This window comes from Salvelinus alpinus, chromosome 10, assembly GCF_045679555.1.
Source record: "Salvelinus alpinus chromosome 10, SLU_Salpinus.1, whole genome shotgun sequence".
Lineage (NCBI taxonomy): Eukaryota > Metazoa > Chordata > Actinopteri > Salmoniformes > Salmonidae > Salvelinus > Salvelinus alpinus.
This window is the reverse complement of record NC_092095.1, coordinates 13,527,769-13,552,240: the sequence shown is the minus strand read 5'-3', so window position 1 is coordinate 13,552,240 and position 24,472 is coordinate 13,527,769. Positions and strand designations below refer to the sequence as shown.

At 45.1% G+C, this 24,472-nt stretch overlaps 1 protein-coding gene across 4 annotated transcripts in view; it reads right to left on the bottom strand.

Moving 5' to 3' along the window:
• Window positions 1-23,683, bottom strand: part of LOC139531520 (semaphorin-5A-like) — a 360,002-nt gene extending 336,319 nt beyond the window's left edge. For 3 of the 4 annotated variants that reach the window (XR_011666374.1, XR_011666375.1, XM_071328026.1), the window contains exon 1: window positions 23,222-23,683. The gene's annotated coding sequence lies outside the window, so the exon portion shown is untranslated. The remainder of the gene's footprint in view (window positions 1-23,221) is intronic. The other variant, XM_071328024.1, reaches the window with a different exon arrangement.
• Window positions 23,684-24,472: the final 789 nt, after the last annotated feature.

The window sequence follows — 24,472 nt, the reverse complement described above, 5'->3', positions numbered from 1 at the left end:
TACGAAGCATGTGACAAATATTTGAATAAATATCCTACTGACCTTGTCACTTTTCCTTTGTGGGTGTGTCAGTGGGAGTGAGAGAGATCACACACACACTGAAACTAACGCTTGACTACTCAGGCAGAAATAACAGAACATGCTTCCTAATTGTTTCTGTGGAACATTCTGCCGCTGTAAAAAAGGCTGGTACAAAGAGAACTTGTGAACGTAACCCCAATTATTCCCCTCTACCTCTCTCTCCTTAATGATCAGCCATGCCTCTGTCAGCTTGATTAACTACCTGTTCTCTACCTATCTAGAACATTCTCTATGGTTCAGTAACTCCTCACTATGGAGCTGTCTCTTTTCTCTACCTCTAGAACATTCTCTATGTCTCCGTCACTACTCACTAAAATGACATGAGACTCAGTGCTTAACATTTACTAAAATCACACAAAGGTCAAAGGGGTCTTTAGTTTGATAGAGTTTCATCAGTGATCGGGTGAGGGGGATGAGGGGATCAGACATTACTACATTTCATAGTTGGATGTTTTTTTTTAAAGGTTAGAAAACCGAAAACGTACAGAAATTACCATCAAACAAGTGGAAAAAAGAAGAAAAGGTGAACTTTTAAATTACAATAATTGCTTCTCGTACTGTATCTGGCCGCCCATGATGACAAACACAGGCTGCGTTTACACAGGCAGTCCAATTCAGATCTTTCTTTCACTAATTGGTATTTTGAAAGATCTGATGTAAACAGATCAGATGTAAACAGATCTGATGTGATTGGTCAAAAGACCAATTAATGGAAAAAAAATATCCAAATTGGGCTGCCTGTGTGAATGCAGCCACAGAGACACAGCACATGCAAAGCCAACAATTACTGTGAGTCATTAACTTCTTTGGGGTAAGGGGCAGTATTTTCACGTCCGGATGAAAAGCATGCCCAGAGTAAACGGCCTGCTACAAAGCCATAAAAGCTAGAATATGCATATCATTAGTATATTTGGATAGAAAACACTCTGAAGTTTCTAAAACTGTTTGAATGATGTCTGTGAGTATAACAGAACTCATATGGCAGGCAAAAACCTGAGAAACAATCCAACCAGGAAGTGAGAAATCTGAGGTTGGTTGATTTTCAACTCAGCTCCTATTGAAGATACAGTGGGATGTTGGTAATGTTGCACTTCCTAAGGCTTCCACTAGATGTCAACAGTCGTTAGAACCTTGTCTGATGCCTCTACTGTTTAGTGGGGCCGAAGGAGAGAGGATTCAGTCAGGTCTGCCATGACCTGAACATGCTCTGACCATGCGCGTTCACGTGAGAGCGAGCTCTGTTCCATCGCAATTCTGAAGACACAGGAATACTCCGGTTGGAACATTATTGAAGAATTATGTTAAAAACATCCTAAAGATTGATTCAATACTTCGTCTGTCATGTTTTTACGGACTGTAATATAACTTTTTTAACTTTTCGTCCGTACTTTCCGCTGGACCTGCCCGCGCGTCGTGAGTTTGGAAAGTGTACTGAACGCTAGAACAACAAGGAGGAATTTGGACATAAATGATGGACATTATCGAACAAAACAAACATTTATTGTGGAACTGGGATTCCTGGGAGTGCATTCTGATGAAGATTATCAAAGGTAAGTGAATGTTTATATTGTTACTTCTGACTTCTGTTGACTGCATAATATGGTGGCTATATTTGTGTCTTGATTGGGCTCTGAGTGCCGACTCAGATTATTGCATGGTTTGCTTTTTCCGTAAAGCTTTTTTGAAATCTGACACAGCAGTTGCATTAAGGAGAAGTGCATCTAAAATACCATGCATAACTGTTGTATCTTTTAGCAATGTTTATTATGAGTATTCCTGTAAATTGATGTGGCTCTCTGCAAAATCAAAGGATGTTTTGTGACTTCTGAACGTAAGGCGCCAATGTAAACTCAGATTTTTGGATATAAATATGAACTTTACCGAACAAAACATACATGTATTGTGTAACATGAAGTCCTATGAGTGTCATCTGATGAAGATCATCAAAGGTTAGTCATTAATTTTATCTATATTTCTGCTTTTTGTGAATCCTCTCTTTGGCTGGAAAAATGGCTGTGTTATTCTGTGAATAGGCACTCACCTAACATAATCGTTTGGTTTGCTTTCGTCGTAAAGCTTTTTTGAAATCGGACACTGTGGCTGGATTTACAACAAGTGTATCTTTAAAATGGTGTAAAATACATGTATGTTGAGGAATTTTAATTATGGCATTTCTGTTGTTTTGAATTTGGCGCCCTGCAGTTTCACTGGCTGTTGAAGAGGTGGGACGCTAACGTCTCACGTACCCTAGAGAGGTTAATACCTCTTTCATATCTCAACGACCCAGGCCAGAAAGTAACCTAAATTTGACTGACTGAATGAGGGATCATTTAATTGATGATTTGTGACTCAGAAGAGGGGAGAGAGGGAGGGAGAGGGAGGGAGAGTAAGGGATAGGGAGGGAGAGAGAGGAAGGGAAGGATAATAAGGGAGAGGGAGGGAGGGAGGGAGGGAGGGAGGGAGGGAGGGAGGGAGGGAGGGAGGGAGGGAGGGAGGGAGGGAGGGAGGGACAGAAAGAAGGTGAGAGGGAGAATGAGAAGGAGAAAGTGGGAGTGAGCGAGAAAGAGACAGATCGAGAGATCAGAAAGAGGGAGTAGGCGTTTAGTTCCACAGATAACGACGACAGGTCTGAGTTTTTGTCTCCGTCAAGTTGAGACAACTCAAGTGAACTAGCTAGCTGAACCCAAGTGAACTAACTAGCTGAACCCAAGTGAACTAGCTAGCTGAACCCAAGTGAACTAACTAGCTGAACCCAAGTGAACTAACTCGCTGAACCCAAGTGAACTAACTAGCTGAACCCAAGTGAACTAACTAGCTGAACCCAAGTGAACTAACTAGCTGAACCCAAGTGAACTAACTAGCTGAACCCAAGTGAACTAACTAGCTGACCCCAAGTGAACTAACTCGCTGAACCCAAGTGAACTAACTAGCTGAACCCAAGTGAACTAGATAGCTGAACCCAAGTGAACTAACTAGCTGAACCCAAGTGAACTAACTAGCTGAACCTTTGAACTAGCTAGCTGAACCCAAGTGAACTAGCTGAACCCAAGTGAACTAACTAGCTGAACCTGTGAACTAGCTAGCTGAACCCAAGTGAACTAACTAGCTGAACCGAAGTGAACTAACTAGCTGAACCCAAGTGAACTAACTAGCTGAACCTGTGAACTAGCTAGCTGAACCCAAGTGAACTAACTAGCTGAACCCAAGTGAACTAACTAGCTGAACCCAAGTGAACTAACTAGCTGAACCTGTGAACTAGCTAGCTGAACCCAAGTGAACTAACTAGCTGAACCCAAGTGAACTAACTAGCTGAACCCAAGTGAACTAACTAGCTGAACCCAAGTGAACTAGCGAACCCAAGTGAACCCAAAAAAAAAAAAAAAAACTAGCTGAACCCAAGTGAACTAACTAGCTGAACCCAAGTGAACTAACTAGCTGAACCCAAGTGAACTAACTAGCTGAACCCAAGTGAACTAACTAGCTGAACCCAAGTGAACTAACTAGCTGAACCCAAGTGAACTAACTAGCTGAACCTGTGAACTAGCTAGCTGAACCCAAGTGAACTAACTAGCTGAACCTGTGAACTAGCTAGCTGAACCCAAGTGAACTAACTAGCTGAACCCAAGTGAACTAACTAGCTGAACCCAAGTGAACTAACTAGCTGAACCCAAGTGAACTAACTAGCTGAACCCAAGTGAACTAACTAGCTGAACCCAAGTGAACTAACTAGCTGAACCTGTGAACTAGCTAGCTGAACCCAAGTGAACTAACTAGCTGAACCTGTGAACAAGCTAGCTGAACCCAAGTGAACTAACTAGCTGAACCCAAGTGAACTAGCTAGCTGAACCCAAGTGAACTAGCTAGCTGAACCCAAGTGAACTAACTAGCTGAACCCAAGTGAACTAACTAGCTGAACCCAAGTGAACTAACTAGCTGAACCCAAGTGAACTAACTCGCTGAACCCAAGTGAACTAACTAGCTGAACCCAAGTGAACTAGCTAGCTGAACCCAAGTGAACTAACTAGCTGAACCCAAGTGAACTAACTAGCTGAACCTTTGAACTAGCTAGCTGAACCTAAGTGAACTAGCTGAACCCAAGTGAACTAACTAGCTGAACCTGTGAACTAGCTAGCTGAACCCAAGTGAACTAACTAGCTGAACCCAAGTGAACTAACTAGCTGAACCCAAGTGAACTAACTAGCTGAACCTGTGAACTAGCTAGCTGAACCCAAGTGAACTAACTAGCTGAACCCAAGTGAACTAACTAGCTGAACCCAAGTGAACTAACTAGCTGAACCTGTGAACTAGCTAGCTGAACCCAAGTGAACTAACTAGCTGAACCCAAGTGAACTAACTAGCTGAACCCAAGTGAACTAACTAGCTGAACCTGTGAACTAGCTAGCTGAACCCAAGTGAACTAACTAGCTGAACCCAAGTGAACTAACTAGCTGAACCCAAGTGAACTAACTAGCTGAACCCAAGTGAACTAACTAGCTGAACCCAAGTGAACTAACTAGCTGAACCCAAGTGAACTAACTAGCTGAACCTGTGAACTAGCTAGCTGAACCCAAGTGAACTAACTAGCTGAACCTGTGAACTAGCTAGCTTAACCCAAGTGAACTAACTAGCTGAACCCAAGTGAACTAGCTAGCTGAACCCAAGTGAACTAGCTAGCTGAACCCAAGTGAACTAACTAGCTGAACCCAAGTGAACTAACTAGCTGAATTCATACCCACTCACCCATAATATATTATAACGACACAGCTTTTGGTTCAGGCCCAACACCCTTAACATATTATAACGACACAGCTTTTGGTTCAGGCCCAACACCCTTAACATATTATGATTTACTGAAGGAAGTGTTTATAAGTAAAATAACACTTCCTCTCTGTCTCAGCCTCTTTCTCCACCCTTAACCACTGGTGCCAGGAGCCTTCTTTCACACCCATTAAAACAAAACAGACAGAGGGAGAGAGAGAGAGGGAGAGAGAGACAAAGAGAGAGAAAGAGAGAAAGAGAGAGAGACAAATAGATAGAGAGAGAGAGAGTCAAAGAGAGACAAAGAGAGAAAGAGAGAGAGAGACAAATAGATAGAGAGTGTCAAAGAGAGACAAAGCGAGACAAAGAGAGAAAGAGAGAGAGAAAAATAGATAGAGAGAGAGAGAGTCAAAGAGAGAAAGAGAGCGAGACAAATAGATAGAGAGAGAGAGAGTCAAAGAGAGACAAAGAGAGAGAGACAAATAGATAGAGAGAGAGTAAAAGAGAGAGGGAGGGGGAGAGTCAACGAGAGAGGGAGGGGGAGAGTCAAAGAGAGAAGGAGGGGGAGAGTTAAAGAGAAAGGGAGGGGAGAGTCAAAGAGAGAGGGAGGGGGAGAGTCTAAGAGAGAGGGAGGGGGAGAGTCAAAGAGAAAGGGAGGGGGAGAGTCAAAGAGAGAGGGGGGAGAGTCAAAGAGAGAAGGAGGGGGAGAGTCAAAGAGAGAGGGAGGTGGAGAGTCAAAGAGAGAGGGAGGGGAGAGTCAAAGAGAGAAGGAGGGGGAGAGTCAAAGAGAGAGGGAGGGGGAGAGTCAAAGAGAGAGGGAGGGGAGAGTCAAAGAGAGAAGGAGGGGGAGAGTCAAAGAGAGAGGGAAGGGGAGAGTCAAAGAGAGAAGGGGGGGGAGAGTCAAAGAGAGAGGGAGGGGGAGAGTCAAAGAGAGAAGGAGGGGGAGAGTCAAAGAGAGAGGGAGGGGGAGAGTCAAAGAGAGAGGGAGGGGGAGAGTCAAAGAGAGAGGGAGGGGAGAGTCAAAGAGAGAGGGAGGGGGGGAGTCAAAGAGAGAGGGAGGGGGAGAGTCAAAGAGAGAGGGGGGGGGAGTCAAAGAGAGAGGGAGGGGGAGAGTCAAAGAGAGAGGGAGGGGGAGAGTCAAAGAGAGAAGGAGGGGGAGAGTCAAAGAGAGAGGGAGGGGAGAGTCAAAGAGAGAGGGAGGGGGAGAGTCAAAGAGAGAGGGAGGGGGAGAGTCAAAGAGAGAAGGAGGGGGAGAGTCAAAGAGAGAGGGAGGGGGAGAGTCAAAGAGAGAAGGAGGGGGAGAGTCAAAGAGAGAGGGAGGGGAGAGTCAAAGAGAGAGGGAGGGGGAGAGTCAAAGAGAGAGGGAGGGGAGAGTCAAAGAGAGAGGGAGGGGGAGAGTCAAAGAGAGAGGGAGGGGGAGAGTCAAAGAGAGAGGGAGGGGAGAGTCAAAGAGAGAGGGAGGGGGAGAGTCAAAGAGAGAGGGAGGGGAGAGTCAAAGGATCACACACAACCTGAATTTTGTTTCATAGGGATGCCAGTCTCCTCCTGGGGCGGGGAAGCTATTTTTTGTGGCACCAGTAAGGTGGTGCAGCAGGAGAAAGGCCCCCAGGGGGACAGGATATGGTTCCTCTGAAGGACTTACTATTATTACACTATGCAATCACAACAGGTGTGGGAACCTTCTGCGGTGGGGTAAAATACTCCAAAGTCAACCATCTCAAGGGTAAACCCAGTCTGGGGAATACCCAGTCTTATCCTCTCAGTACCATGGTCAAATATAGCCATGCCTGGGAAGTGGGAACCAGTCTCTGTTGAAACCTGAGGCTGTCCGCCTGGCCTCTCTAGCCCAACCGTGAGACCTCAGGACCTCAGGATAACTGGTAGAGTAAACAACTCTGAAAACAGAGACTCATGGGAAACAAACAGGCTCTCTTTAAAAAGTCTGCATCATCGTCTGTACATCAGGCTTGTTTCAGACCTCTCAATGACAATGCCACTGATAACACTGTATTCCTACTGTAGCACAAGGGAAATTATGCATTTAGGGAATATATTTTATTCAGCTATAGGTATTTATCTTCTTTTCATTTAAAATTCACAGAGAGTTTAAACTGTACTTCACAGAAACGTACGGGATAGATTTACCGCTGGAAAACTATTTTCAGCCCTGAAATATGAATGACACCGGCCTCTCTGGAGAACAGATCTGGTATTGACTTTCTACATCAAATCAAATTTTATTTGTCACATGCTTTGTAAACAACAGATGTAGACTAACAGTGAAATGTTTACTAATGGGTCCTTCCCAACAATGCAGAGAGAAAGAAAATAGAGAAATAATAGAAAAGTAAAACAGGTAATAATAAAAGTAATAATAGATACACAGTGAGTAACGATAACTTGGCTATAAAGACGGAAAGATAATAAACAATAGCAGCAGCGTATGTGATGAGTCAAAATACTTAACCAAATAGCTGCACTGACGATCTGCATTGACCCTTTTTGCAATACCTATTTAACTAACTATTTAACTACCTATTTAACTAACTATTTAACTAACTATTTAGCTAACTATTTAGCTAACTATTTAACTAACTAAATATCTAACTACCTATTTAACTAACTAGTTGACTAACTAATTAACTAACTATTTAACTAACTATTTAACTATGTATTTAACTAACTATTTGACTAACTATTTGACTAACTATTTAACTAACTACTTAGCAGTCTTATAACTTGGGGGTAGAAGATGTTCAGGGTCCCGTTGGTTCCAGACTTGGTGCTCCGGTACCGCTTGCCGTGCGGTAGCAGAAAGAACAGTCTATGACTTGGGTGGCTGGAGTCTTTGCAGCTATAGAACTTTTTGAGGATCTGAGGGCCCTTGCCAAATCTTTTCAGCCTCCTGAGGGAGAAAAGGCATTGTCGTGCCCTCTTCACGACTGTGTTGGTGTGTGTGGACCATGATAGATCCTTAGTGATGTGGACACAGAGGAACTTGAAGCTCTCGACCCGCTCCACTACAGCCCGTCGATGTGAATGGGGGCGTGCTCGGCCCTCCGTTTCCTGTAGCCCACGATCAGCTCCTTTGTCTTGCTGACGTTAAGGGAGAGTGTTGTTGTCCTGGCACCACACTGCCAGGTGTCTCCCTATAGGCTGTCTCATCGTCGTCGGTGACCAGGCCTCCCTGTAGTGCTGTCTACGTGCTTTGTCTCTCCCAGAATCACAGCCTAGTGAAGTCACCTCTATCTACTGAGCTAAAGTCTGTTTTACATTTGAACTCTAATGGTTATGATAGCGATGGCCAACTGATCCTAGATCTGTGCCTAAGGGCAAATAGTAGCTACAGAGCCAGTTACAAAGGGGATTCAACATGTTTGATAAGGTCCTTTCTGATGGGGTCTGATCTGTGTGTGATTGCTTATGTCTGGAGGGCTTTGTTGCAATGGAAAAGTAGGGCTGTTGATGATAGCATCAGAGTCATGCCTGGTCATTCTGTTGGATTTGGATCAAATGTTTGGATAAGGGTTGGATGGTGTTTTTAGCATAGTATACACAAAACAGGAGAGCACATCTCTCTCAATCTCTTTCTTTATCTCCCTCCCTCCTCCATCACTCCTCCCTTCCATCCTTCCTCCCTCTGCCCCTTCCATCCCTCCTCCCTCTGCCCATTCCATCCCCCCTCTGCCCCTTCCATCCCTCCTCCCTCTGACCCTTCCATCCCCCCTCCCTCTGCCCCTTCCATCCCTCCTCCCTCTGACCCTTCCATCCCTCCTCCCTCTGCCCCTTCCATCCCTCCTCCCTCTGCCTCTTCCATCCCCCCTCCCTCTGCCCCTTCCATCCCTCCTCCCTCTGCCCCTTCCATCCCCCCTCCCTCTGCCCCTTCCATCCCTCCTCCCTCTGCCTCTTCCATCCCCCCTCCCTCTGCCCCTTCCATCCCCCCTCCCTCTGCCCCTTCCATCCTTCCTCCCTCTGACCCTTCCATCCTTCCCCCCTCTGCCCCTTCCATCCCTCCTCCCTCTGCCCCTTCCATCCATCCTCCCTCTGCCCCTTCCATCACTCCTCCCTCTGCCTCTTCCATCCCCCCTCCCTCTGCCCCTTCCATCCCCCCTCCCTCTGCCCCTTCCATCCCTCCTCCCTCTGCCTCTTCCATCCCTCCTCCCTCTGCCCCTTCCATCCCTCCTCCCTCTGCCCCTTCCATCCCCCCTCCCTCTGCCCCTTCCATCCCTCCTCCCTCTGCCTCTTCCATCCCCCCTCCCTCTGCCCCTTCCATCCCCCCTCCCTCTGCCTCTTCCATCCCCCCTCCCTCTGCCTCTTCCATCCCCCCTCCCTCTGCCCCTTCCATCCCCCCTCCCTCTGCCTCTTCCATCCCCCCTCCCTCTGCCTCTTCCATCCCCCCTCCCTCTGCCTCTTCCATCCCTCCTCCCTCTGCCCATTCCATCCCCCCTCTGCCCCTTCCATCCATCCTCCCTCTGCCCCTTCCATCCCTCCTCCCTCTGCCCCTTCCATCCCTCCTCCCTCTGCCCCTTCCATCCCTCCTGCCTCTGCCCCTTCCATCCCCCCTCCCTCTGCCCCTTCCATCCCCCCTCCCTCTGCCCCTTCCATCCTTCCTCCCTCTGCCCCTTCCATCCTTCCTCCCTCTGACCCTTCCATCCTTCCTCCCTCTGCCCCTTCCATCCTTCCTCCCTCTGCCCCTTCCATCCCTCCTCTCTCTGCCCCTTCCATCCCTCCTCCCTCTGCCCCTTCCATCCCTCCTCTCTCTGCCCCTTCCATCCCCCCTCCCTCTGCCCCTTCCATCCCCCCTCCCTCTGCCCCTTCCATCCCCCCTCCCTCTGCCCCTTCCATCCTTCCTCCCTCTGACCCTTCCATCCTTCCCCCCTCTGCCCCTTCCATCCCTCCTCCCTCTGCCCCTTCCATCACTCCTCCCTCTGCCCCTTCCATCCCTCCTCCCTCTGCCCCTTCCATCCCCCCTCCCTCTGCCCCTTCCATCCATCCTCCCTCTGCCCCTTCCATCCCTCCTCCCTCTGCCCCTTCCATCCTTCCTCCCTCTGCCCCTTCCATCCCTCCTCCCTCTGCCCCTTCCATCCCTCCTCCCTCTGCCCCATCCATCCATCCTCCCTCTGCCCCTTCCATCCCTCCTCCCTCTGCCCCGTCCATCCCTCCTCCCTCTGCCCCTTCCATCCCTCCTCCCCTTCCATCCCCCCTCCCTCCCTTCTCCATCCCTCCTCCCTCCCTACATCCCTCCCTCTCCCTCCCTCTCTCTCCTCTCAGATCTCCTCTGACTACTCTGTGGCCTAGGGGCTTGGTGCTGTTCAACCTGTCAGATACCAAGACAACTTGGTGTGTGTGTGTGTGTGTGTGTGTGTGTGTGTGTGTGTGTGTGTGTGTGTGTGTGTGTGTGTGTGTGTGTGTGTGTGTGTGTGTGTGTGTGTGTGTGTGTGTGTGTGTGTGTGTGTGTGTGTGTGTGTGTGTGTGTGTGTGTGTGTGTGTGTGTGTGTGTGTGTGTGTGTGTGTGTGTAAGAGTATGAACAATCTCTCCAGCAGTTGTCAGATAAAATGCAGAATCCTTAAATAACCCTGTTCAGTCCTCAGCACACAGGTCTAGAACAGAACAGAAGAAGCTTTTCAATGCATCTCCATCCAAATCTCAGGAGGTTTTAACTAGACTATGAAACCAAAATACATAAGAATAGGGATCACATTCTCCAGAATACTTGACTAGAATACAGTATATACATATGAAGTGAGTTAATTAAACAGTATGTAAACATTATTAAAGTGTCCAGTGTTCAATGACTCTATATATGTAGACAGGGCAGCAGTCTCTAAGGTGCAGGGTAGAGGACCGGGTGGTAGCTGGCTAGTAACAGTGACTAAGGTTCAGGGCAGTGTACTGGGCGAAGGCTGGCTGGTGGTGACTGTTTAACAGTCTGATGGCCTGGAGATAGAAGCTGTTTAACAGTCTATCGGTCCCAGCTTTGATGTAACTGTACTGACCTCGCCTTCTAGATAGTAGCAGGGTGAACAGGTCGTGGCTCGGGTGGCTGAGGTCCTTGATAATCTTCTTGACCTTCCTGCGACACTTGGTGTTGTATATTTCCTGGAGGGCAGGCAGTGTTCCCCCGGTGATGTGTTGGGCCGACCGCACCCCCCTCTGGAGAGCCCTGTGGTTGCAGGCTGTGCAATTTCCGTACCAGGCGGTGATACAACCCGACAGGATGCCCTCAATGGTGCATCAGTAGAAGTTTGTGAGGGTCTTATGGGCCATGCTTAATTTCTTCAGTCTCCTAAGGTTGAAGAGGTACTGTTGTGCCTTCTCCACACTCTCCATGTGAAGGGACCCGTCAATATGAATTGGGGCGTGCTCTCTCTGCTGTCTCCTGAAGTCCACAATCAGCTCGTTCATTTTGTTGACGTTGAGAGGCTATTATCCTGGCACCTCTTTGCCAGGGCTCTCACCTCCTCCTGTAGGATGTCTCATCATTGTTGGTAATCAGGCCTACCACTGTTGTGTCGTCAGCAAACTTGATGATTGAATTGGAGACGTGCATGGCCACACAGTCATGGGTGAACAGAGAGTACAGGAGGGGAGAAAGAGCACGCAGCCCTTGTCTGGCCCGGTCTTGAGGATTAACGTCTCTCTCTCTCTCTCTCTCCCTCTCTCTCTCTCTCTCTCTCTGTGTCTCTCTCTCTTTTGAGTGTGTGTGTTTATAAAAAACCTGCACCCAGACTACAGAAGCATTCAACTCCACATAACTACTTATCGTGAACGCAGCTCCCTAATCTAAACATCCTGTCAGTGAGAGGTGCGTTCCACAATGAGATGTGGATTTCCACAGTTAAAACATCCCCAGGCCCACATGCCTTCTGACAGCAGTTCTTTCAGGGTAGAATAGAACGTGTTATTCAGAGCAATTAATTCAGACCATCCTGCATGTGGTTCACCTTCAGGACAGAGACGCACACACACACACCTCCCATTGTATCCTCCACTCTGTCCCATATACACACCGCTACACACACACACACACACACACACACACACACACACACACACACACACACACACACACACACACACACACACACACACACACACACACACACACACACACACACACACACACACACACACACACACACACACACACACACACACACACACAACTCCCATTGTACTCCCCACTCTGTCCCATATACACACCGCTACACACACACCGCTACACACACACACACATGCACACACACACCGCAGACATAGACCAATAAAGGGCATGACACACAGGAGCCTCTGTCTGGACTGTGTTTGTAGCGGTATGTATATGGGACAGAGTGGGGAATACAATGGGAGGTGTGTGTGTGTGTGTGTGTGTGTGTGTGTGTGTGTGCAGGGAGTGTCTGTGTGCCCTGAGAGTGTGCTTGTTAGTAGAGCAGACTTTATTTAAAGCCAGACCACCTGCCCGCTCCCTTCATTAATGAGTCTCTCTAGACAAGGATTTACAAAACTGGGTCCTCGGGACCCCAAGGGGTGCACGTTTTGGTTTTGCCGTAACACTACACATATAACTAAAATAATCCACTAATCATCAAGCTGTGATCATTTGAATCAGCTGTGTAGTGTTGGGGCAAAAACACTGCTCTACACAGAGAGCTACTCCCTCCCTCCCTCACACCTTTCCGCCCTTCCTCCATCTCTCCATCCCTCCTTCTCTTCCTGAGGAAACTACAAACACCCCCTGACTCTGTCCCTCCTGAGGAAACTACAAACACCCCCTGACTCTGTCCCTCCTGAGGAAACTACAAACACCCCCTGACTCTGTCCCTCCTGAGGAAACTACAAACACCCCCTGACTCTGTCCCTCCTGAGGAAACTACAAACACCCCCTGACTCTGTCCCTCCTGAGGAAACTACAAACACCCCCTGACTCTGTCCCTCCTGAGGAAACCTCAAACACCCCCTGACTCTGTCCCTCCTGAGGAAACTACAAACACCCCCTGACTCTGTCCCTCCTGAGGAAACCTCAAACACCCCCTGACTCTGTCCCTCCTGAGGAAACTACAAACACCCCCTGACTCTGTCCCTCCTGAGGAAACCTCAAACACCCCCTGACTCTGTCCCTCCTGAGGAAACTACAAACACCCCCTGACTCTGTCCTTCCTGAGGAAACTACAAACACCCCCTGACTCTGTCCCTCCTGAGGAAACTACAAACACCCCCTGACTCTGTCCCTCCTGAGGAAACTACAAACACCCCCTGACTCTGTCCCTCCTGAGGAAACTACAAACACCCCCTGACTCTGTCCCTCCTGAGGAAACCTCAAACACCCCCTGACTCTGTCCCTCCTGAGGAAACCTCAAACACCCCCTGACTCTGTCCCTCCTGAGGAAACCTCAAACACCCCCTGACTCTGTCCCTCCTGAGGAAACCTCAAACACCCCCTGACTCTGTCCCTCCTGAGGAAACTACAAACACCCCCTGACTCTGTCCCTCCTGAGGAAACCTCAAACACCCCCTGACTCTGTCCCTCCTGAGGAAACTACAAACACCCCCTGACTCTGTCCCTCCTGAGAAAAGTGGGGGGAAGAGGGGGCAGAGGGGTGGCCCCAAAACAATGACATAGCACGACTCACTTCACGTCAGGGGAAACCTCAGAAAGGGAACACTGGTACCCAATCAATCAACATGCATCTTTACTTCTCCGTTCTCTTTCTGTCACTCCTTTTCTTCCTCTCTAACTCCATCCCATTCCACCTATTTTACATAAACTGCTCCCTTATCCACTGCCAGAACAGAGTCTCAGTATTTTACTAAATATCCTCCATATATTCACAGACATGCTGATTTTCTTCAAATAGCACTTGTGGCCGTATAATTATCATCAACCGACCTTGACTTGAATGAACCACGTGTTGTGTCTTCCATATGACAACAATAGGTGTTTGCAGTGTATGGACGAATGCCAACAAAACAAACAAGTTCACACAACATGTAATTCAGCCAGGATCACAACAATAGAAGCACTCAGAAAACAACAAGAGGCTGACAACATGTAATTCAGCCAGGATCACAACAATAGAAGCACTCAGAAAACAACAAGAGGCTGACAACATGTAATTCAGCCAGGATCACAACAATAGAAGCACTCAGAAAACAACAAGAGGCTGACAACATGTAATTCAGCCAGGATCACAACAATAGAAGCACTCAGAAAACAACAAGAGGCTGACAACATGTAATTCAGCCAGGATCACAACAATAGAAGCACTCAGAAAACAACAAGAGGCTGACAACATGTAATTCAGCCAGGATCACAACAATAGAAGCACTCAGAAAACAACAAGAGGCTGACAACATGTAATTCAGCCAGGATCACAACAATAGAAGCACTCAGAAAACAACAAGAGGCTGACAACATGTAATTCAGCCAGGATCACAACAATAGAAGCACTCAGAAAACAACAAGAGGCTGACAACATGTAATTCAGCCAGGATCACAACAATAGAAGCACTCAGAAAACAACAAGAGGCTGACAACATGTAATTCAGCCAGGATCACAACAATAGAGGCACTCAGAAAACAACAAGAGGCTGACAACATTTTGCATCCTTCTGCAGTAACTATGGTAACCACTGACCAGCCACTCCAACAATGCTGGCCTTTAATCAGGAAGCGACGGATGGTGAAGTTTCATTCTGTCAACATTTCCATTTCCCCATTGTATCCCACGGAAACCGCAATCACCTCCCCGACCCACGGGGGTAGTCATGGGAACGTGCAAATCTCGAAAATGGATAAATAAACAAGGGTGATGAACAGAAGAGAGAAGAAAAAGAATCATGGCTCTTATTTTCACATTTCACTTTTCTGTGACAAATACAATTGGAAGTCCGGTGCTTTATCAGGTCAGGTCAACCTTACACCTGTCTATAGGCCTTCTAGTTAAAGTTAGGTTTTAGGGGTGGGTGAAACTGATGCTAGATCTGTGACGATGTCCACAAAGATGGTCCTCCATCACCCATCTTTATCCAACGTCCCTACGGGTAGGATGTCTGTGCCAAGGTAATAAGCCTACAGCCGTGCGGCTCTATGATACCTCAGTGTGTACTGGTTATCACCCTACAGAAGGACCTTTACTCTAGCCAGAAGAGGCTACTGGACAGGGAAGAGGGGGGCTGGTGACTAAGTGGATCTACATTATATCTAAATTAAAGGGGGGGGGGGGGGGGTAGAATGGATCACTAGAGGGTTGGGGGGTAGAATGGATCACTAGAGGGTTGGGGGGTAGAATGGATCACTAGAGGGTTGTGGGGTCAGGGAGGAAGTATGTGGTTTTTAGTTGGAATATAATGTTTGCTTCGACCAGCATTACATCAATGCCTGGGAGAATGTGCGTGGGATTAAAACCCCATTTCAAACCGATGATTACAAACTCATCTACTATGTTATTGGAAGGGTTTTCTATGTAAGGCCAGTTTCTTTTAGTGGTCCTCTCCAGCCCATGTCAGTTGAATTAGTAACACAAGTATTTTTAAGAGCACTGAGGAACAGAGAGTAATGTCCATTTAGATCACACGCACATGACAATGTCTCTTTTAATCCTAAACAGCATTCTGTTCTGCTCCCGATCCCAAGTCCCTTCCCCAAAGAGATGCCCAATCACAAAGCAGGTCAACAATGGTGCTGTCGCTCAATCTGTCTCTATAGTGACCGCAGAGAACGCCGAGGTCCGTGAGGTCACTTTCATTCCGGAATTCTCCAAACAGCGACTAATTGCTTTGTTTGTGCTGAGGTTCCTTGTCAGCGAGCAGGCAAATTCCCAGCACAGAGCAAATATCAATCACACCAGCTAATCATATGTTGCTATTCACACCAAATGACTGGAGAGAGAAGGAGCGAGACAGAGAGAGAAAGAGAGAGAGGGAAATAGCTGAGAGCGAAAGACAGAGAGAGACAGAGACAGTGAGCATAGCCTGGCTATTGAGAAAGGCCGCCGTAGGCAGACATGGCTCTGAAGAGAACACAGGCTATGTGCTCACTGCCCACAAAATGAGGTGGAAACTGAGCTGCACTTCCTAACCTCCTGCCCAATGTATGACCATATTAGAGAGACATATTTCCCTCAGATTACACAGATCCACAAAGAATTCGAAAACAAATCCAATTTTGATAAACTCCCATATCTACTGGGTGAAATTCCATAGTGTGCCATCACAGCAGCAAGATTTGTGACCTTTTGCCACAAGAAACGGGCAACCAGTGAAGAACAAACACCATTGTAAATACAACCCATATTTATGCTTATTTATTTTCCCTTGTGTACTTTAACCATTTGTACATTGTTACAACACTGTATATATATATATATATATAATAAGACATTTGTAATGTCTTTATTGTTTTGAAACTTCTGTATGTGTAATGTTTACTGTTAATTTTTATTGTTTATTTCACTTTTGTATATTATCTACCTCACTTGCTTTGGCAATGTTAACATATGTTTCCCATGCCAATAAAGCCCCTTGAATTGAATTGAATTGACAGAGAGAGAGAGAGACATAGAAATAGATAAGATAGAGGGAGAGAGAGAAAGAGAGAGAGAGAGAGAGGAAGAGAGGAATAGATGAGAGAGAGAGAGGGGGGGGGGGATAGATGAGAGAGAGAGATACCTACAAAGAATTCTAAAACAAATCCAATTTTGATAAACTCCCATATCTACTGGATGAAATACCACAGTGTGACATCACATAAGCAAGATTTGTGACCTGTTGCCACAAGAAAAGGGCAACCAGTGAAGAACAGACACCATTTTCCCCCCTTTTGTACTTTAACTATTTGCACATCATTACAACACTGTATATAGACATAATATTAAATGTCTTTATTCTTCTGAAACTTCTGTGAGTGTAATGTTTACTGTAAAAAAATGTTTGTTTATTTAACTTTTGTTTATTATCTACTTCACTTACTTTGGCAATGTAAACATGTGTTTCCCATGCCAATAAAGCCCATGAATTGAATTGAGGAGAGAGAGAGAGAGAGAGAGAGAGAGAGAGAGAGAGAGAGAGAGAGAGAGAGAGAGAGAGAGAGAGAGAGAGAGAGAGAGAAATCAACAAGGAAGCTATCTTGACAGATAAAAATGTCTTCCTCTGTGCCACATACATTCCCCCCTCAGAGTCACCCTACTTCAACGAAGAGAGCTTCTCCATTCTAGAGGGAGAGATTAGTCACTTTCAGGCCCAAGGCAACGTACTGGTCTGTGGAGACCTGAATGCTAGAATAGCAGAAGAACAAGACACTATTAACAGTCATGGGGATAAACACCTACCAGGAAGCAATAACCTTTCCCTCCCCACATGCCCCCACAGAAACAACTATGACAAAGTGAAAAACAAAAATGGATTACAGCTCCTGAGGCTCTGTCGAACACTGGGTCTGTACATAGTCAATGGCAGGCTGAGAGGAGACTCTTTTGGTAGGTACACCTACAGCTCATCCCTTGGCAGCAGCACTGTAGACTACTTCCTCACCGACCTAAACCCAGAGTCTCTCAGAGCCTTCACAGTCAGCCCACTAACACCTCTCTCAGACCACAGTAAAATCACAGTGTATCTGAGAAGAGCAGAACCCAACCATGAAGCATCATGGCCCAATAAATTACATGGTACTAAACAAGCCTATAGATGGAGTGCAAACAGTACAGACATCTACCAAAAAGCAATTAGTAGACAAAAAATACAATCTCTCCTGGACAACTTTTTAGCCTTAACATTCTCCTTCAGCAATGAAGGTGTAAATTTGGCCGTTAGGAACATAAACTTTATATTTGACAAATTAGCCTCCTTGGCTAATCTAAAGAAGCATAAGAGCAAACCAAAAATAACAGATAATGAAAAATGGTTTGATAATGATTGCAAAAATCTAAGAAAGTCATTGAGAAATATATCTAATCAAAAACACAGAGAACCAGACAACAAAAATATACGCCTTCAATATGGGGAAACACTGAAGCAATACAAACGCACCCTAAGAACAAAAAAGGAACAGCACATTAGAAATCAGCTGGATGGAATTGAGGAATCCATAGAATCAAACCACTTCTGGGAGAATTGGAATAAATTAAACAAACCTCATCATGAGGAGTTGGCTATCCAAAATGGGGATATGTGGAGAAATCACTTTGCAAACCTCTACAGCAATATAACAAAGAGCCCAGAACAAAAAGATATACAAGATAAATTACAAATCCTTGAATTAGCAGTCAAAGACTATCAGAATCCTGTGGATACCCAAATTACAGAAGAAGAATTATTGGAAAAAATATGCAATCTCCAACCCAAAAAGGCCTGTGGTGCTGATGGGATTTTAAATGAAATGATCAAATATACAGACCACAAATTCAAATTGGCTATACTCAAACTCTTCAACATTATCCTCACTGCAGGTATTTTCCCCGATATTTGGAACCAGGGATTGATCACACCAATCTATAAAAATGGAGACAAATTTGACCCAAATAATTACAGAGGAATATGCGTTAACAGCAACTTGGGGAAAATTCTCTGCAGTATTATAAATAGCAGACTACATCATTTCCTTGACGAACACAACGTCCTGAGCAGAAGCCAGATTTGATTTCTAAAAAATTATCGTACAACAGACCACATTTACACCCTCCACACTCTAATTGATAAACAAGTTAACCAAAACAAAGGCAAAATCTACTCGTGTTTTGTAGATTTCAAGAAAAAAAAAAAAAAAAACTAATAGAAAGTGGTATTGGAGGGAAAACATATGATTTTATTAAATCAATGTACACTAAAAACAAATGTGCGGTTAAAATTGGCAACAAGCAAACAGACTTCTTCTCTCAGGGGCGGGGAGTGAAACAGGGCTGCCCAATAAGTCCAACATTATTTAACATCTACATTAATGAATTGGCAAAAACATTAGAAGAATCGGCAGCACCTGGTATCACCCTACACAACACTGAAATCAAGTGTCTGCTGTACGCAGATGACCTGGTGCTGCTGTCTCCCACTAAAGAGGGGTTACAGCAACACCTAGATCATCTTCACAGGTTCTGTCAGACTTGGGCTCTGACCGTTAACCTAAAAAAAACAAATATAATGATATTCCAAAAAAGGTCCGGAAATAAGGATGACAAATATAAATTCTATTTGGACACAGTTCTATTAGAACACACCAAAAACTACACATATCTAGGACTAAATATCAGCAACACAGGTAGCTTTCACATGGCTGTGAATGAGCTGAGAGACAAAGCAAGAAGAGCATTCTATGCCATTAAAAGGAACATCAAAATTGAAATTCCAATTAGAATCTGGCTCAAAATTTTTCAATCAGTTATAGAACCAATTGCTCTATATGGCAGTGAAGTATGGGGTCCGCTGTCTAATAATGAATTTACTAAATGGGACAAACATCCAATTGAAGTATTGCATGCAGAGTTTTGCAAGACTGTATTGCAAGTACAAAGAAAAACTCCAAATAACGCATGTAGGGCAGAATTGGGCCAATATCCCCTCCTCATTCGAATAGAAAAAAGAGCCATCAAATTTTACAACCATCTAAAAACAAGTGACCCTAAAACATTCCATCACACAGCTCTACAATGTCAAGAGATGAAACCAGAGAAGAGTCCCCTCAGCCAGCTGGTTCTGAGGCTCAGTTCACCAACCCAAACCAACCCCATAGAGCCTCGGGACAGCCCTCAGAAAATCTGGCCCAACCAAATCATCACAAAACAAAAAGAAAAATATATAACCTATTGGAAAGACACCACAAAAAATCAAAGTAAACTTCAATGCTATTTGGCTCTAAACAGACAGTACATGGTGGCAGACTATCTGACCACTGTGACTGATAGAAAACTGAGGAAAACATTGACTAGGTACAGACTCAGTGAGCACAGTCTGGCTATAGAGACCGGTCGTCACAGACAAACCTGGCTGCCCAGGGAGGACAGGCTGTGCTCACTCTGCTCCAGGGGAGAGGTAGAGACAGAAGTGCATTTCCTACTACACTGTGACAAATACTCAGACCTAAGAGCATATTTCTTTCCCAAAATTATAATTCAATACAAAGAATTTGAAACTATAAAAGATGAAGAAAAATTCAAATATTTATTGGGTGAAAAGCCAAAATGTGCAGTTTTGGCAGCCAAATATGTGTCCTCCTGCCACAGCCTGAGGGACAGCCAGTGAAAAATGCAAAGTAACGTTGATAATATTTCCCATTTAGCTTAGTTTTGTTTTGTCTTTCGTACCAGGTCATGTGTCTTCTCAGTCATGTTGACACTGGTCTACTACTGTTGCTTTAATGTATTGTTGTTCTGATTAATATTGTTGTTGTAGCTGTTATTAATGGTAATCCCATGTCCACTACTACTATTATTATTGCTGTTAATCCCACCATTTATTTATATATAAATATATATATATTTTGTGTATATATATACATATATATTTTATTTAAATTTTTCGATATGTATACTTTGACAATGTAAGTAATAATAACTTGCCATGTCAATAAAGTCAATTGAATTTAATTGAATTGAGAGAGAGAGAGAGAGAGAGAGAGAGAGAGAGAGAGAGAGAGAGAGAGAGAGAGAGAGAGACAGAGAGAGAGAGAGACAGACAGACAGAGAGAGAGAGAGACAGAGAGAGAGAGAGACACAGAGAGAGAGAGAGAAAGAGAGAGAGAGGCTCAGCTGCTCTACTTCTCTGTAAGTAAAGGTAACACTTCAGTGGTTATCTTTGTGATGGTGTTTGGGAGTAGAAAGGAGGTAGGGTGTTTTTCAGCATATAGTGAGTTTTCCTTGTTGAAACAGCTGTAATTTAAACCCAGCAACTTTGCAGAGAGGCATCCCATCAGATCAATTTTCCCCCAACCCCTTATCTTCCACCGTCTCCCCCCTCCACTCTCTCTTCTCCCTTTTATCTCTCCCTCTACCTCTCTCTCACTTTCTATCGTGTTTTCAGAGATTTTAACGGGCCTTTCTGAGAGGTGAACTCTGGGAACTCTGCCAAAACTCTCAGAGTAATTCAGCCATCTGGATGGAGGTCACTGTTAGTCGCGGGGTGCACAGTATGAGACAGCACCATCCGCACAGCAGAACGGGCTCTGGGATTACAGTAGGCCTATTGCCGTGTTCATCACTTCCTTCAGGACAAAAGATACATTCACAATTATTTGAAACATCCATCATTATGACAAGGTACAGTAGAAATGTCACAAAGACCTGTATTGTTGAGTTGAGATATTTCTGAGGTAATTTCCACATTCATATTCATGCGGGTCTGAGGGTTTCTGAATGTTCTCAGCAGTAAAATACAGCGGAGAGCTCATCCTCCTACACCACCTAATATGATGGAAAGAGACACTCAGGATGAATCACAACTCACATGTAGGGTTGGAGGCCAATAAGGAGCTGATGTCGGGAGCTAGACAGTTAGGTTTCTGAGGTGAGGTGAACGCACACAGTCACACACTGAACAGGTCATACACACTGTCACCTCAACCTCTTTAAAACGACCCACCGTTGGGATGCATCTTATAGACCAGGGGTATTCAACTCTGACCCTACGAGGTCCGGAACCTGCTGTTTTTCTGTTCTACCTGATAATGAATTGCACACAAATGGTGTCCCGGGTCTAAATCAGTCTCTGATTAGAGAGGGAAGAATGAAACAATGCAGTGGAACTGGCTTCCCTGGTGTCCCAGGTCTAAATCAGTGCCTGATTAGAGAGGGAAGAATGAAACAATGCAGTGGAACTGGCTTCCCTGGTGTCCCAGGTCTAAATCAGTCCCTGATTAGAGAGGGAACAATGAAACAATGCAGTGGAACTGGCTTCCCTGGTGTCCCAGGTCTAAATCAGTCCCTGATTAGAGAGGGAACAATGAAACAATGCAGTGGAAGTGACTTCCAGGTCCAGAGTTGAGTTCAAAGATTACAGACTAAAGCCTGTTTCGTAAAAGACAACGTGTTGGAGTGAATAGTTTGTCTTCAAAAAGGTATTGAAGCACAAGTGTGGACACTGAAATTGTTCATTATATCTCCTTGTCTTTGTTTTCTTATGAAGCCTTAAATTTGGCAATACAGACATACTGTAAGCGATTCCAGTCTCAATATGAGCGCCCTTTATACTAACTAAAGGTTAGTATAACGTAATGGGCTTGCAAGACAGAATCTGTGGTGTTGAATTAGAATGCATAGCAATGTAGTGTACTGTTACTGAGGAGTACCAAGGCGAAATGTGCCCACGCAGAAAAAGTGCCAATCCTGTCGCATTCGAAGTCAACAGAAGGGAGATTCAACACCTGCTGTATGTCATCAAAATAACTGTCAGGTAGTCAACAACAACAAAACTGATATCCAGGGTTCCAGAACAAGACCTTCCATCCACCTCCTGTTCAATTTGGAAAAATTGTCCAACAGGATAGTAATCTGTCAAAAATCCTATAGGATTAGTGATTTTTCAAAAAGAATCCTATAGGATTCCAATGCAAGAATCCAATTGAAAAATACTATCAGATTTTGGAACCAGTCCTAAAATCCGATAGGATATGTTCCAAAATACGATTTTCTATTGAATTCTAATCAGATTTTTTATATGATTTTTTTTTACTAGGAAATAGTTTCTTACCAAAGTCAATTACAATAATTCACACAAAATCCAACTACATTTCACTCCAAATATGTTGTAAACTAATGAGTTACTGTGCTTCAATTAAAGCTTAATTACTTGACTGTTGATTTGTACACATGTAATGGGTCTATAGGTACAGAGAAGAGGCAAACGGTAAGACTGACAGTGTAATCGTAGGATGGGACAAGTAGGCCTACCTATGTAATTACACAGACCAAAACACCGTGAGAAACGAGCCTTCGCTACCAGTGGATATTTTATTATACAAATTAATATTTGAATCGCAATGTATCGACCTACATAGCGCAGAGGCGAGAATGTCATGAAGCGCGTGTGAGGGGGAAATAATCACAGCGTCAGCACCACCAAGCGGTACTAAAACCTTTCAGAAAAACACTGCAAACTTCTACACCGGGATATTCTTATTATTTTGTGAATAATATCATCGGCTAATATTATTATTATTATTAGATGGTGAAACTGTTATATGTATTTATTGTAGGCATATGAACAGTTGAATTGTGCACAACAATAGAACAGAGCAGGTGGAAACGTTGAATCTTTCTCCAGTAAAAAACTCCCGATGTTGCAGTATTTAGTCTGCAAGACTGCACTTTAACCAGTTTCGCATGTCCAGTGAAAGGTATAATTCGGAAAGAAAATATAGTCAAGGTAATGCAATTCACGTGCCAAGATTTGTAAACCACTCACCAAGTTAAGTCTCCAACTACTCCCGTTCATCTAGCAGGAGCGAAGCTGCGAGTTTCAACCAGTCTGAAGAAGAAGGTGAGCGTTGGCGTGGCTCAGGGAAATGAAGGTCAAGATAGAGTAATCACAGTTTGCGTTCTCATATCCAAAACGTCCAGTAACTCAGTCTCTGACTGCTGAGCAGATTTCCCAGGTCTCTCTCTCTATGCCGTCTCTCCAGGGTCGTATATTTTTCTGTCCTCGTGTCTCCTCGGCGCGCTATGTAACTGGACACTGCACCGCACTGAGCTCCGCTCCAGCTCACAGACAATAGCCTCCGTCACTGAGACAAGGGACCAGGACGCAAACCAAGCGACGCGTACGCTTTAAACTTTGTTATAACTGTAGCACGAAGGGTGATCTGGCGGAGCTTTGCAGAGTGCGCGGCTATGTTGGTTGCTGTGTGCAAGGCAAGCGCTCTGTGATAGACATAGGGTTCGCAGGATTTTAAAAGGAACTGGAGGAACAGTGCGCCCCTACTTTGCTTTTTAAAAAAGGTTTACAAGATCAGCTTCAAAACTATACATCTCCGTTTCGTTTCTCTTGAGATACAGACAGTTTTTTTGCGTAACCTCTTGTTTTTTTGTGTGTTATTTTTGCTTTAATATCTTTATTTAATATATCCTCTGTCAGGTGGCCCTTTACATTCACTCTGCATACGGAGTTGGCAGACATACATTACATCATGTTCATGAAACTTGTTGGGAACCCATAAGGCCGTCATAGCGTTCCATAAGTATGTTCTCGAGATGGAGTCAAAAGACTTCTTTCATTTAGCAGATCCAGAGGGACTTACAGTTAGTACATCTTAAGATAGCTAGGTGAGACAACCACATATCACAGTCATAAAGTACATTTCACCTCAAGAATTGATGTGGGCTTATTTAAGATACTGTTTGAAGAGGCGGGGTTTCAGATGTTTTTGGAAGATGCGCAGGATGCTGTCCTAACTTCCGGGGGAAGATGGTTCCACCATTGGGGTGACAGGACCGAGAAGAGCTTGGACTGGGCTGAGCGGGAGCTGCCCTCCCGTAGGGGTGGGAGGGGCAAGAGACCAGAGGTGGCAGAACGGAGTGCTTGGGTTAGGGTCTAAGGTTTGAGCGTTCATTCACACAGTGGATTAATTGACCGTGATTCTAGCGTCTCCGCTGCTGGAATAGTGTGTGGCAGGCAGCGGCGCACAGCTGTCCTGTAGGTCGTGTACGAACTGCAGAC